This window comes from Protopterus annectens, chromosome 9.part0 (genome assembly GCF_019279795.1).
Source record: "Protopterus annectens isolate FY-2018-M chromosome 9.part0, PAN1.0, whole genome shotgun sequence".
Classification (NCBI taxonomy): Eukaryota; Metazoa; Chordata; order Ceratodontiformes; family Protopteridae; genus Protopterus; species Protopterus annectens.
In genome coordinates, this window is record NC_056743.1 from 1355136251 (window position 1) to 1355153464 (window position 17214).

Consider the following 17214-nt stretch of genomic DNA (forward strand, 5'->3'; position numbering starts at 1 on the left):
TAATTTGTCATTCCCTGTTTGTCAGAACTTTTCTATAATTTGTCATATCCCTGATAACCTTGATAACCTCAGTTATCATTACATCTGCATGTCTTGATTCTGTGACAAGCTTATTGTGAACTGCACTGTTGGATAATCACACATGTACAAACAGCTACCCATTTCCAAATCTACAACAGTAGTTAATTAATGTCTATGTATTGCATGCAGAATCACTATGATTGCATATTACTGAGGGTTAGCAATATGACCCACTAAGAAAATTCTAGAAACACAGGCTTGATTTATTTTCCTGTTTCATACTTTGTGTCTTTTAGTAAGTCACACTTAGATTATATGGACTTGATCATCCTTAAAAAGGCACTTTTATATATTGTATTTATTCTTTGTTTACCATGTAAGTTAACTGGTCCTAGGATCCTTGCATGCTAAATTCATTTTACTTGCACTCCTTCGTCAGTTGTGCCACTGACATTTTTGTATGATTGACAGAATAACTAATTTTCTGCATGTTTCTAAGCTAAACTAGCTAAGAAATAACTCCTGTGCACAACCAAGCCTCTGTTTATTTTAACTTGTGCCTGAAAGAATATAGACACACCTTAGAAAACAGAATTAAGGCTTTGAGTTGTCAATGAGTTGCTTTCTGTAACCCAGGGTACAGGGTTTCATTCCTTCTACCTCCATTTGTCTAGTGTATGACCCCCAAGCAAGTCAGTTACTCAGAAAGTGCTCCCGAGTCACCCCTGAAAAGAGACATTTATGTCCGGTGGTCTTATCCAGTAAAATAAATAAAATAAAATCACTTCCAGGATCCTCACCAATTGCCCACCAAATGTGTGTGGAACTGAGAGACAGATGGGGTTTGAATCTCAGTACTGTCACCTAAAAAGTCACAAATTGATGATCCCACTGGCTTCAATATGAAGAAATGCCTTAGCTGGCACCAGAGGGATGGTGTCATCAGTTCCACCACTGGATCCCAGCAGGTTAAAACAAAAGAAAGAAAGTGCACAAAAATAAATAAGCAGTTCACACAATGCAACCTGGCCCCAAGAAGTTAATGGGGATATGCACTTTTGTCCTACATGCCTCCCAGCTATACAGATTTTCACAGAATGTCCAGATTTCTGACTTACAGTTTTGGAACATTTCTCATAAAATTGTGGTTTTCTGATAAATCACTGGCAAGTTGTTAAAGCTTAAAGTCAAGAAATAATGACAGACATTTGAGTTTCAGATTTCATACTCTTCAGCAAATTCATGGTAATGCAAAATTTGCTATCAACTTTCTATGTTTGCAAGACCAATATTTAAAAATTGCTCCTGGTTTTGGGCCTTTGTCCCCCATTATTTTTGGCTTTGTCCAGATTTCTTGCTTTAAGAGGTTGAGAGGTGTGCTATCCTGGGAAATGGTTTTCAACATCCACAGCAATACTAAACTGCACACAGGACACCTACAAAGCTGTCCCTTTGACCTAGCACCCCAGGCTCCTTTCTCACCACCCTCTTAGTGAACCTAGTGCCTCTTTCCTGTGATAAGTGTTTATCATACAAGTTATTTTCACACACACTCACACACACATACACACACACACGCACACACACGCACACACACACACACACACACACACACACACACACACACCCTCCATACATTTACACACAGATACACACACATGCACACACATTAAACAGTCATATATAATTCCCAGGGAAGACTGTCTGAATTCACCAGTTCCCCAAAACTTTTTTTCCTGACATGGTAGCATTGCTATCAGTCAAGATTTGGCCAGAGACCACCAGCTGCCCACTACTGTTGATTAAACTAAATCTGAAATCATACTCATTAATATTTTCACTGGTAGTATATCCAAAAGAGCTAGCTTAGTAGAGACAGAAGCCACAACATGACCTATAACGGTGAATGATAACTCTCTTCTCGGATAATAAATAGCAACAATACATTTATAATAAAAAGACTAACCACAGCAGCTTAAACAGTGAATAATAAATTTTTCCTTAGGCAATAAGGCAAACAGTGCTATTACAGATTAAATATGCAGAGGCATAAGACAGTGCATAAGGAATATCAGAAATAAAATGTAATTACAGAGACAGGAATATTTTAAAATACACAAGCTAGAGATTAAATCTAGCTACCTCTAGCTTAAAGTATACTAAATCCTTACTATTACAAGTTCCTAGAAAATAAGAGGCAGAACTTGCAGATAGCAGACTTAGAGAGAAATGGTCACCTCAATATCTTCCAGAGAAACTAACATGTAGCAAAGAGCAATCTCAAATATTTGTAGACATTTCAAATCCTCGGTCCTGGTCCTCAGAAGCCATTACATTATTTCCTTTTGCAGAAGAAAAAGTATATCAGCTTATATTAGTAATTTGCTTTTCCACAGCAAAAGTTAACTAAATCAGTTATTCCACCTGTAAAGGACAATGGCTTAAATGCATCATTTGAGAACAATGGGAAGCACAAGTACATCGGATCTGAACATAAATCTCTTAACTATCTAAATGTTAATATCTACTTTCTTTTCACAGTTCTAGTCGGCTACTTTTTGAAGTGGACTGTAATTGCATTTTATGACCTGCTAGCATAGGAGAAACTAGAGGTTATGTTTTACTCTTCAGATACCAGTCATACATCTCCCTCCCCTTTATCTCCTCGCATATCTATCTACAAGAGAAAAGGTCAGTAGGCAGCACACTCTTTGCAGACCAAATGTGCCATCAGTAGGCAAAAAGAAAGAGAAAAATACATAGCATCTTTAAATCAGGCTTCCCTAGCCTGGTATCAGCTCTGGTACCACAGGATCATTAATCACAACTGTCTTATTAAGGATGATCCAGTCCCTGGAATATGAGTTTGACTCACTAAAGTCATACAGTATGTACTATTTATGTGTGTGTGTGTGTGTGTGTGTGTGTGTGTGTGTGTGTGTGTGTGTGTGTGAGAGAGAGAGAGAGAGTATTTTATCTATCTATCTATCTATCTATCTATCTATCTATCTATCTATCTATCTTATTCAGTCATATATTCCTGATTCATGATACACATATTAAAGTCAGCATATTGAATATTTTACAATAGCATGTGGAAACAATAAGAAAATAAGTAAGCTTATTTGAAACAAATGCACTTCAACTATGCTGCACAAATCTAAACAATGTCAAAACAACATGCATAATTAATTAAGGTTCATTAAATCAGCACAAAAAAAATTCTGCAATCATCATCATCATCCACCCACTTTTTCAACTTTTTCTACCCCTACATGGGGTTGGGCTTCCACATTAACTGAAACTACCTCTCTTGATTCAGTGACACTCTCCTACTACCTTCAGTAGTGATACCTGATTGTCATAGGTCTTCCCTCATGCAATCCATCAATCCTTGCTTCATCTTACCCCTTCTTCCTGTCTCACCCAACTCTTCCTCCTCAGATTGTATTCTGTTTACATGCAGACATGCCTGAACCACTGTAATCTGTTCTCTTTGACCTTTTCTGAAATTGGAGCTATGTTGGCTTTTGCTTTGATGTCAACATTTATTTGCCATTACCATCCTATCTCTGGTACTTCATCTCCATCACCACTAACTTCCTCAGCTGTTCTGCATTCACTGCCCAGGTTACAGTGCCATACAGAAGGACTGGTCACACCACTATTTTGTACACTGTACTTTTTAGCTTCTTTGATACTCTTCTGTAACACACTAACCCTGGCACTGTGCCATTTGGGTACAGACCCTCTGATTCTAACTTTGACTTCCTCATTCACACTTCCTTTTTCATCAACCACCCCTCCCAGGTACTTAAAGCTGTTAACCTGTTGCACTGTTTCCTTTCCATCTCAGTTTCATCTTATGACTCTCCAGTTTGTTGCTATGACAACTGTGATGACCGTGCCCTAGCCCAGCAATCAAGGAGCCTCAATCCTCACCACTAACACTGGGGAGGTCATCTCATAGAAGAGGGGAAAGGATAACTAATACACACAGTAAAGTACAATTTCCCTTAAGTGCACTCAGAGATCACAGTCAGTCTGGGGCTGGTCGCTCCCTTGTTCACCAGGTCTCCAATAAGACTCCCCACTGGCACAGCTATAGGGTCCAGATCTCAGCCTAGCTGGGCAAGCTAAAACCTCCAGTACCATCTCTGTCCAACCAGTGCTTCGTGTCCCTGCCAAGTAGCTGACACACCACACACACACTTTGAGATAAGTATTTATACAACTTCACAGACACTTCTGGGAAAGGCTAACACAGATTCTCCAGCTGTGCCCCTTTACCCAGACCATACGGTAGTAATCCCTGCCACCACCCAGCTAATAATATCAGCTATGAAAAGGCCCTTAAAAGGGTGTCCATTTATTACTGTGCAATATTATTATCCAATGGTAAGGTGACTATTCAGTTTAGGCGTATTGGAAGGGCTTACACAGTAAACTCTATAAATATATAATGTACTCCAAAGCATAATTTATCTCTACATAAACCAGCCACAGGTAGAAGGCTTTAAAAATATTTAATAATAAATAAAACTCAAGACAAAACTACTACACCACAGAGATATCTAAGAGTTCAGAGATCACACAGAAACTTAAAATAATGCAGTAGGACAGGTCTGATTTCAAAGAATAATACCTAATTAATCTGTACTAGCTTTAACTATTCCTACAAGAAATCACAGTGCTAAAACTTACATGTGAGCTTAGGCAGAGTGCTGATAAATTGGATATCGATATCAAAATGCTCCCCAGTCTCTTGTGAGAAATAGTATTTAAACATTACTAACAAACATGTCTGCTGGGTCCCTCCCAAATTACATCATGTTGACACTTAGGTTTTCCCAGGCAAACAAACTGCATTATTTAGCAATCTAACACCTGCTCAGAAACTTACAACAATACAAGACATTTCGCATGTATACTCTAACAAAAACCAGAGCAATAAAGCACATTCCACATCTAAATTCTGGTCATAAACTTTAGCCTTAAAACAATGGGCATGAAACCTTCATCCAGACTTACTGGAGCCGAATTCTAACATTAAATTGTCACAACATGCTTCACTGGGCCAGTAAAGTGCAATGTTGTCACATATTTTGCAGTTCCACATTTCACAGTATTCTTTTACACTCAAGAAAACATGCCTGTATTTTTACATTTATTTACAAATGCCAGAATTATATATCAAATTCTATTTGACTAGGCTGGCAGCCTTCGCCCATCTCTCCCCAATCATCACATCTCTTCTCCCTTGGGGAACTCAATCAAGTTTTTCAAGTGCCCCTTGAGAAACATCACTTGAGAGTGTCAGGTCTATCTGGGTGTACCTCACCCCATTCTCTGTCTTGACAGCCCATCTGCATTGGCATTGCTACTCCCACTGTGGTGCTGTACTGACATATATGCTTGCAACCCCGGACTCCATTTTAGCAACTTGGCATTTTGCTGACTGGCTCTGTTTAACCATGTTATAGGGTTGTGATCTGTCATCACATTGAATTTTCCTCCATACAGATAAGGCTGAAGTTTTTCTAGTTCCCACACTATGGCTAGACATTCCTTTACTACCACTGCATAGCATTCCTCCCTGGGTTGGAGCCTATGACTGAGATAAACCACTGAGTGCTCTTCTCTCTCTGAAGAAATCTGGTAAGTACAGCCCCCACCCCATAGTTTGAAGCATCCACCTGCACAACAAATTCTTTGCTATAGTCTGGACTGGCTAACACAGAGCTTCCTTAAGTTACTGAAATGCCTGCTCACATGCTGGGGTCCACACTAACTTATCTGGCCTTTTCTTCCTTGTCAGGTCTGTGGGGGAGCAGCTATGGTACTATAATTGGGAACGAAGTTTCTGTAGTACCCTGATGTCCTCAAGAATGCCCTCACCTTCTTTTTGGTAACAGGTGGGAGGTTGGCATAATGGTTAAGTTGTTTACCTTACAGACACAAGGTGCAGGGTTTGAGTCTCATGTGGGCTAATTGTCTAGGCTTAAAATGCTTAAAATGGTCCACAAGGGCAGTTAGCCTAGTAATAATCTATGAACCTATGAAGGTGCAGGCCATGCCTGAATAGCTTCAACTTTGGCAGGTTCTGGCCTTATCTTACCACTCCCCACTCTATGTCTTAGGTAGGAGACCTCTGTCATACCCACCTGACATTTGCTCAGCTTAATGGTCAACCCTGCCCTCTGTAGTCTGCCCAGCACCTCTCTGACATGCTGAAGGTGCTATTGCCAGGAATGGCTGTAGATAGCAATATCATCCATGTAAGCAAGGGCAAACCCTCCTGCTCCTGCTAAGATATGATCTACTAGCCTCTGGTCAGTCACTGGGGCATTCTTCATCCCAAAGGGCCTCTTTGTGAACTCATACAAGCCAAAAGGAGTCACAAAGGCTGACTTTTCTCTAGCACTCGGCGTCAAAGGCACTTGCTAGTAACCCTTGGTAAGATCAATGGTTTTAAGATACTTAGCCCCACCCAGCTGCTCTAGGGCCTCATCTGTCCTAGGCATGGGGTAAGCATCTGACTCTGTGTGACTATTTAATTTCCTGTAATCCACACAGAACCTGGTGCTGCCATCCTTCTTTGGCACCAGCACCACTGGTGAGGCCCTGGGACTGTTGGACTCTTGAATCACCCCTAGTTCCAACATCTCCTGTACCTCCTCCCTCAGAGTCTGTTTGACTCTCTCAGGGACCCTATAAGAGGCCTGTCCGATAGTCCTTTGGGGTCCTGTATCCACCTGGTGCTCCACCAGGTGGGTGAACCCTGGTTTCCTGGTGAACATGCCCCCAAACTCCTGCAACACTGCTTGGATTTCTCAAATCTGGGTAGGAGATAGCTGCTGGGACATTGCTACCCCTTCCACCGAGGTATCAGCCTGAGCCTCACTGAGGAGATCAGTCCCCAGATCTCCCTCAGACTCCTCCTGCAATTCACTGCAAATGCTCAGCACAAGGGCCTCCCTATCATGGTAAGGTTTCATCATGTTAACATGGTACAATTTGTGTCCCTGCCATCTGCCTAGCACTTCTACCACATAGTTAACATCACTTACCTTTCTTACCACCTTGTAGGGCTCCTCCCAAGCTGCTTGCAGCTTGTTGTGTCTGACAGGAATGAGAACCATTACCTGCTGCCCCACAGCATATTCCCTAGCTCAAGCATTCCTGTCATACCACACCTTTTTCTGTTGTTGGGCTTCTGCCAGGTTCTCCTGGGCCAGGCCCATGTGTTCCCCGAGCCTTATCCTGAGGTTCAGGACATATGCCCCAACAGACTCCTTGTGAGACTCACACTCACCTTCCCACTCATCTCGAATTAAATCTAGAGGTCCCCTCACCCTATGCCCATACAGCAACTCAAAGGGTGAAAAACCTGTGGATTCCTGGGGAACCTCTCTGTAAGCAAACAACAGATGGAGCAAATATTTGTCCCACTCCCTCTTAAACTGATCTGCAAATGCCTGTAGCATGGACTTAATTGTAGAGTTTAACCTCTCAACAAGACCATTGGTCTGGGGATGGTAAGGGGTGGTCTTCGGGTGCTTCACCCCACAGGACTTCCCCAGAAAAGCCAGCAGGTCTGACATAAAATTGGTATCTCTGTCAGACAGTATTTCTTTTGGGAAACCTACCCTGCTGAAAATCTCTAGCAAAGCATTTGCCACCTTCTCTGCCTCAATGGAGGACAAAACCACTGCCTCAGGGTATCGTGTAGCATAATCTACAATCACTAGGATATACTTTTCCCTGTGGAACTTGGGGTACTCAGAGGGCCCACAATATCCATAGCTACCCTCTGAAATGGCTCCTCAATCACAGGCAAAGGCATCAAAGGAGCTCTCACCTTGTCTCCTGCCTTGCCTACCTTTTGGCACTGCTCACAGGTCCTGCAGTACCCTGTTACATCTCTGGAAATTCCAGGCCTATAGAAGTTTTGCATAATATGCCTCTTTGTACGTTTTATGCCCATATGACCTGCAAAGGGAATATCATGGGCTATGGCTAGACACGCCAGATGGTAAGCTCTAGGCACTGCCAACTGCTGTACTCTCTCACCTTCTAGCCCTCCCTCAGGGGTCCACTCTCTGTACAGTAACACTTTGTTCCAGTATACAGATTCCTGCTTCCCTTGAGAATCAGGTGCCTCCCTAGCTACCTGCCTCAGGCCTTGCAATGTAGGGTCTGAGAAATGAGCCTGTCTCAAGTCTCTCCTTGTAACGCTTCCCAGTTCCCTTTCCACAGGAAGTCTGACCTCCTCTGACACTGGTGCCTCACTGCCAGTCTGGGTACTACTACTCACCTCTATCGACACACAATCCGGATTCTTCTTCCCAAACAACCAAAACACATTTTACCGACCAAACACCAACAAACGCACAAACAATACAGGCCACAAAAAACCAAAAACCGAAAAACCACACAACACCAAAACACCAATCTACACACCTTAACCAATAACACAACCCTACAATAACACCTAAACCCACCTAAACCTTAACCTCACTGGATCAACCCTAACTCACTACCGCGCCTACCTACCACTAACCAACGCACCCTGAAGAACCTCACCCTGCCTGCACCCTCGCACTTACCCTCTACCTGCACCTACCCTAACTCCGCCCAACCCTAAAACAAACATTAAGCAATTCATACATCAACCACACCACACTCCCCAACCCTTCCTACCTAACACCACGCCCCTTCCTTACACTTACACTCACTCACTCACTCGCACTTGCCGGAACCGCAGAATACCTCATATACACCTTTCCCCCACCTACAATCCCTCACTAGCGTGACACTTACCTGTCCGCCCCTCCTAAAAATCCTAAATCTGTCACTACACTTACCGGATCGCTGGCCACGGCCACATTTTGCTCAGGTCGACAGCCGGCTGTCGAATTTTTTTTTCATCTACCTGTTTGGTTCATCCGTCTACGATCTTTCATCTTCTGGGTGTCGGTGAAGTGGCGGTTTGGTTATTCGAAGTAGACCCCCTCTACCTTTGCAGTTACCCTGTCCAAGGGAACATCAATACCCACAAGCACCTGTGGCTCACATTCAGTCTCACTGCTACAGCATAGCTCACTCCCTGAAGTAACCACCTCAGCAGTCCTGGCTGCAGGTATGCAGTCTGTCTGGGTCTCCACCAGGCTACAAGACCTACATGCTTGTCTCCTAGCCTCATTGCATGTAATTGCATAAGTACATAGTACAGCCTCATCCAAATCCTTCCCTCTCAGTACATCTGCAGGATGGTAGTTTCATACCCCTGTTGTCTCAAGACAACCCACTGTTGGCATTTTGTCTTTCCCACTTACTGGCTCCCTCACCTATGGTTCCCCACCTTGCCTCCATGGAAACATGTATGCCACATGGCCCCACTGGTTGCATTCAAAACATTTAACCCTAGCTCCTGGACATGTACCTGGACTAGTGGCTTCCCCTGCTACTGCCGGATTCTGTTGGGGCAGTCTGTGCTGCCCATCATGGGTTCCTTTAGACCCATGAGCAGTACTGGGGGTCCTTTTCCTGTACAGGGCTGCCCTGCTTGCTAGGTATAGGTCTCCCTTCTTCCCCAACTCCTCTGAAGTAGCACACTGTTTATCAGCTAACCAGATCCTCATGTCCTCAGGCAAAGTGCTAAGGGCTTGTTCCCTTATCAAAAGGTCTGACAGCCCTTCAAAAGTGGTGACCTAACATCCACTCATCCAGCTATGAAAATAAGTGCTCATTTCAACAACATATTCACATACATTTTCATCTGCCTTGTGTCTATGCTCACAAAACTTTTTCCTATACATTTCAGGTGTTAGCTTAAAACATTCTGACAAATGTCTTTTTACAGCAGTATAATCAAAACAGTCAGTGGCATGCATTTTTGCTAAAGAAGTTACAGCTTACCATGGAGTAAGGAGGTCAGGAACCATACCCAGAGCCTTTCATCAACTTCATACTGTCTACATACCCACTCAAACATATGAATTAAGCTATCAAAATTATCCCATTCTTTAAATCCCCATTACCTCCATGACTCTGGTGAAGAGTCAGCATTTCCCTCTCATGCTTTCTCTGACATTCCTGTCCTTCAGCTTCTAAGCTCCTCATTCTCTCAGCTGCTTCTAGTTCCATACGCCTGGCCTCCAACTCAAATCTCTTCAGCTCAAGCTGGATTTTTAAGTCCACTGCAGAAAGGTTGAGCTATCCATTCTCCGAGAATATTGTATCTCCACTGTCAGTCTGATTGTCCTCCAGGCTGCTGTTTTCTGATGCAGCTGTAACCAAGGCTGCAATCAGATCTGCCTTAGTCAGGTTTCCATGCACCTAGCCTGGCACATCTCCACCAGCTGGCTCCTTGTCAGCTTTCCATACTCCTCTGCTGACATGCTGCCTGCTCACCCTGACTAACACTAAGCTCACAAAAGAAATAAAACAATTATGATCTGAACATTGAGTATACACTGCATGGCTGTTTTAGAGTACAAAACACTTTTAGAGATCACTGTACATAAGCTACAGGAATTCGCTCTACCCACATCACTACAAGCCAATTAGTATGTGAAGTAGATCCCACCACTGCCAAACACTTGTGATGACCGTGCCCTAGCCCAGCAATCAAGGAGCCTCAATCATCACCACTAACACCAGGGAGGTTGCCTCATAGAAGAGGGGAAAGGATAACTAATACACACAGTAAAGTACAATTTCCCTTAACTTATTCCATCCAGTACAGCCCTTTGGAGTGTGTACCTTTAACTCCCAGTGGGTGTGGCTTCAGCCTTTAAAAATGAAGTTATTACCTTAGAGGTCTAACAAACAGTCATTGACAGAGGTCATATAACAATACAGTTGTGTTTGCTATCATGTATGCTTCAAGATAAAATATTCTGATACGTTGTATGTAGCATGGTTTTGGAATTACTAATGCAAATATGAACAGGCAATATTTGACGCCTAGAGGCGCAGTAGGCAGTAACTGCAGAAATGCCTGGAGACGTCAGTTGGCTGTAATGAGTTAAGTGCACACAGAGATCACAGTCAGTCTGGGGCTGGTCGCTCCCTTGCTCACCAGGTCCCCAATAAGACTCCCCACTAGCACAGCTATAGGGTCCAGATTTCAGCCTAGCTGGGCAAGCTAAAACCTCCAGTACCCTCTCTGTCCAACCAGTGCTTTGTGTCCCTGCCAAGTAGTTGGCACACCACACACACACTTTGAGATAAGTTATACAACTTCACAGACACTCCTGGGAAAGGCTGACACAGATTCTCCAGCTGTGCCCCTTTACCCAGACCATATGGTAGTAATCCCTGCCACCACCCAGCTAATAATACCAACTACTAAAAGGCCTTTAAAAGGGTGTCCAATTATTACTGTGCAATATTATTATCCAATGGTAATGTGACTATTCAGTCTAGGCGTATTGGAAGGGCTTAGACAGTAAACTCTATAAATATATAATGTACTCTAAAGCATAATTTTTCTCTACATAAGCCAGCCACAGGTAGAAGGTTTTAAAAATATTTAATAATAAATAATTAAAACACAAGACAAAACTACTACACCACAGAGATATCTAAGAGTTCAGAGACCACACATAAACTTAAAATAATACAGTAGGACAGATCTGATTTCAAAGAATAATACCAAATTGATCTTTACTAGCTTTAACTATTCCTACAAGAAATCACAGTGCTAAAACTTACATGTGAGCTAAGGCAGAGTGCTGATAAGTTGGATATCAAGATCAAAATTCTCCCCAGTCTCTTGTGAGAAATAGTATTTAAACATTACTAACAAACATGTCTGCTGGGTCCCTCCCAAATTACATCATGTTGACACTTAGGTTTTCCCAGGCAAACAAACTGCATTATTTAGCAATCTAACACCTGCTCAGAAACTTACAACAATACAAGACATTTCACATGTATACTCTAACAGAAACCAGAGCAATAAAGCACATTCCACATCTAAATTCTGGTCATAAACTTTAGCCTTAAAACAATGGACATGAAACCTTCATCCAGACTCACTGGAGCCGAATTCTAACATTAAAGGGTCACAACATGCTTCACTGGGCCAGTAGAGTGCAATGTTGTCACATATTTTGCAGTTCCACATTTCACAGTATTCTTTTACACTCAAGAAAACATGCCTGTATTTTTACATTTATTTACAAATGCCAGAATTATATATCAAATTCTATTTGACTAGGCTGACAGCCTTCGCCCATCTCTCCCCAATCGTCACAACAATCATCTTGTCTTTTTTCACTTTCTTTCCATCTGTCTTCAGTTTTGCATTCCATTCCCACATAATATAAATTCACCTAAACATTGTTCCATTGAGCCTATAAACTATGTACAATGACTTCTAATATAACTTTAGAAGCTAAAAATTAAAAAGAGTCAGTAGAAAAAGAGACATAGCTCTGGTAATATGACCCTACTAAACCCAGACCACACAAATTTCCATACAGTCCTCTGCAAAAATAAACGCATACACCTTAGATGATTCAGGGATGTCCCTTATTTTTATTCAAATTTTAGCTCTGTTCCTCTTAATCCATCCTAAAACTGGTGACTTTTGGAGAATTATACTTAATAAATAATGACAATAATTAGAGTTATATACTTCTTTTGCTTCAGAAAGTGTATATTAATTCAAATCCAATTATTCTGTCACAGTTTCAGGTTAATAGTACTAATATTTTAAAAGTGTCCCTGCTTGTTCCTGATTAGTTTTTGATTTGTCCCTGAATCTGTTGAGATTTGTCCCTGATTGGTTGAGAGCTATGGTTGGTCCTAGTCTGCCAAATCTAAGCCAGATACTGTTTAAAAAACAGCCTCCTGAACAAATCCATGGTTGATATAACAAAAAGTTGTGGAAGCACAGAAAACAGAATGAATAAATCAACAAATAATGAACAATCTCCTACTGTTCCTGGCAATTCCACAAGTTCTCCAAAGTTCTCCAGCATCCTCCAAAGTGCTGATGATCAAATGAGCTATGGCCTCATACAAACCACTTACAGACATACTTGCACATATAATACAGGCTGAAAGCACAATAAAACAGACATGATTTTTTTAGATTACAGCAAAGAGTGAAGGAACACCACAGAGGAACATGATGATGTGGATACTCTACAAAAGGGCCTTACAGAAACAGATGGTTGGTGCCAGAGCCATGGGCTCAAACTCAATGCCAAGAAATGTATAGTTATCCCCTTTGAGAAAAAACATGTACCCGTGAATTAACACATAGGTGGCAGTACACTAAACACCAAACGTGTGATAAGAGACTTAGGGACACAGGTGGACAGTGGTCTCACCTTTGATAACCACATCGCCACAACAGTCAGGAAATACTTCTATGTGGCACACCTCATCACTAAGGGCTTTTCATCCAGAAAAAAGGAGGTCGTTGTCCCACTGTACTCATCCCTCATTAGACCCATTATAGAATACAATGTCCCGTTTGGTATGTACCTCTCAAAACATCTGCAACAACTGAAAAGGGCGCAGAAATACCTCACTAAAAGATTCACAGGCCTAAAGCAGATGCCCTACGCTGACCGCCTTAAAAACCTCCAGCTATACTCTGTCGCATATCGTCTACTCAGAGGTGATCTCTGCTTAACATACAAGGCCATGTCAATCCCAGAGCTGTTGGACATGCTACACTTAAATAAATCCCAATCTCTCAGAGCCACATGCTCTAGGGATCTAAGCCTTGTCATCACAATAAACAAAACATGCTTGAGGGACAGGTTCCTGATCCGAAGACTCCCCAGACTCTGGAATAGACTGCCCATACATGTCAAGCAGAGTGCCTCTTTGGCCCTCTTCAAAAGGAACCTTGACGATTGGATGGGAGAAAGGAAATTCACCCTGAGGATCAAGTCAGTCACCCTGCTAGACAGGGGTCCAGGGAAGTAAATAGTGTGGGAAGAAATAGCCAAGGAATTGTTATGGCTAGGCTTGTATAGGCCCTAGGGCCGATAGCCTAGTACCAACCTATGAACCTATGAACCTATGAAAGAAGGACAGCAGTAGAAACTATGCAGTTTTACCTGCCTCACTGAACAAATAAACTGAAGAAATAAACCTCGACACTAGGTGCATGAATAAGAACAACAGTAGAAACCTCAGGATTCAATATTCTTGAATCTCCTGAAAAAATAAAGAACTACATACAACTAAGGAAAAAGCAACAACAGCTTGTGATATGAAAATAAAGCAGCATAAAAAACCTGAAGGTTCAGCATCCTCAAATCTTCAAACTGATGACTGAAGGACCAAATGGGTAGAAGTGGCTAATCATCTTTGGAGGCAATATGGAAACAATATGTTACCAAGCCATAGAGCAAGAAAACACCAAATATGCCAGATGGCAGTTGAAAATAAGTTAGAACATCAAATGTCATGGCAACAGAACAAGTCACAGTACACACAAGAGGTAAAGAAAATAAAAATAGCTACCATGTAAAAGAATTTAGCATACAGATGCTAAAATAATTGTAAATCTGGCCAGAGTCGTTGTCCTAAATTATTGCTGTATTGGACAAAGATCATAGATATAGCACAAAAATGGAAAATGGCTAGGCTTAAATTGGCCCATAAGGGCATCTAGCCTAGTACTTACCTATGAACCTATGAATCTGTACTGATGACAGATATACACTTGACCAGTTCCCTACCTTAGACCACAGAGTGCCAGGACAGGCTCTGACTCTCTTGACACCCTGATCAGGATAACATAGGTATTAGCAAATGAATGCATACGTGTGTGTGTGTGTGTGTGTGTGTGTGTGTGTGTGTGTGTGTGTGTGTGTGTGTGTGTGTGTGTATCTGCACGTGTTTGTGTATGCATGCATGTGTGTATTGTGTATGAGCGCATGTGAGTGTGTTTAGAGGTCTGAATGAATATACAGGATATGCATAAACATTAGACTAATGACATCTTTTATTCTTCGATTTTTCATGTGCCATATGCAAGCAGCCTTTTGCACCTAGTCATTTTAATTTCTAATACTAATTAGTAGTATGCCCAGAGAAGACAAACCTCAGAATCAAGCCCATTAGTGTTTTTCATGAGACTGCTGTTTTAATCTATTACTGAGCTATGTCATCAATTAAGATTGACATAATAATGATACAAATGCAAATGACCTTATTGATTCACTTCACTGACTACAAATGCAGTTTCTATCTTTGACAGATCCCTTAACCTGTCCTTCCTTAGAAAGATACTCAATGCGTAACTCACCAGCAGCAAACTAGATGTGGCAAACAAATTGAATTATATACCAGCCAAAATTGTGGGTATTATCAACAACTTTGCAATATTTTTTGTAAGAGGGGGCTACACCCCCAGCCCCCTGTCCCTGCAACCCCAAGTGGTAGGTTTCATCCCCACAATCCTTATATATGCATATGGTCACACAAAACATTCAAAATTCTAAACATATTAAAGTAAAAGTCACTTGCATGTGTATGTTCCGGCTGTGTGGCCATGTAATGTAAAACAATTCCTAAACTTAAATTTTCAAACAGTTTCATTAGTTAAATATGATTCTGGTAATTATACTTTACCAAAATGCAGGATGCTGAAAAATAATGATCTCTCACTACAGCTTTAATTTTCACAATGAAAATTGGGAATAACAAGAAATATCAGTCTACTAGGTGCATCAGAAGTACTTCTTACTAGCTTTTGTGTCTTAAGTTGGTGTACTTTTTCATTTGTTATTACATGAGAAACTATAGATACACTGGAATATAGAACTGCAGCATGATAAATATAATGCTTCAGATGAACTGTGGTCACTTACCAGCATAGATGAGGAAGAAATGCCCCATTTTTGCCATCTTTTACTGGTACATTCATTAATCAGCTTCAAGAACAGTGATTCAAGAACCTAGAAAAAGCAAATCAGGAAAACTTAATATTAAAAAAAGGTTACCAATAATGGTCCAAAGCCACTGCCATTCTATCTCACTCAAGGTTTCATTCTCCTGTCTTAATCTACAGTGCCATCAGCAAATTTCCCCACAGTTTTAACTGCAGAGATAAGACACGTGCTGTAAATGCCATCAGTATGAAAGGTTACCCAGCATGTCATTTCATAATTACAAGTCAGTAAGCTAAAAGAACATCTAAAGCCAACGTGTAACCAGCAGACATCAAACCATCAGTTTAGTTGTTTACAAGTATTCACTGGTAGTGTCACTTTTCCTAGCAGGTAAACTGTTATATGGATACCAAGTATAAAGCATCGCCTCATACAGCTAAAAGCTAGTTTCCTCACCCCCACTAGATATGAGCTGTTAGTGAACGTAGGCAAAAAATACTAGTTAGTAATTCAGATGGTTGGCTGGAACATCTACACACATGGGACTTCAAATTATTTCATTTTATTTTATTTTATTTTTTAGCATCTTTATTAAATATGACGTTAAAAGTGAAATGGGTACATATTCAGTAAAAGAAAAGAAAACTCTTAACATTTCTTTTATTTTCATGCAGTATACATTTTAACAATTTGCATTCACTCCAGCATTACACAGATTGCTCATTTATTGCCTTCCCTTAAATGTCACTCCTCCTGAGCACTGTTCTTACATTGTTCCCACAAATTCTATTTATTGATGTGCAATTTGCTCCTTCCCTTATCTAAAGACAACACTTCCACTTTTTTAGCTGATTTACAATATTCAGTACTTCAGTTACATGTGGTTGAGGTTTTGATTTTAAATTTCTAGTAATTGCTTTTCTTGTAGCAAATAGCATTAAATTTAGCAAGGCCTTACTCTGGCAGGGTACTTCAATTCCTATATCCCAGCCCAGAAGACACATTTCCTTTGTTACAACCATTTGCTCCCCTTGAGGCAATGTTACAACTGCCTCATGTACACAGACAACCCTCTCCTCCTCCCAACAAATTCCAACACATGTGAGAGATGCAACCATATAGCCATACTGGAGGCTAAGCTCACTCAACTCAGTACTGGCGAAACCAGTCAGGAGGAGAAGGAAACCACACTCACTACAATTCCAATCTCACATAGACCTACCACGACAGCAAACCAAACACATAAACACACAAAAACATACTCGGAGGCTCTAAATAAAAATCTGCCTAAGCAGCAGAGACCCCCAAAGCAGACACCCAA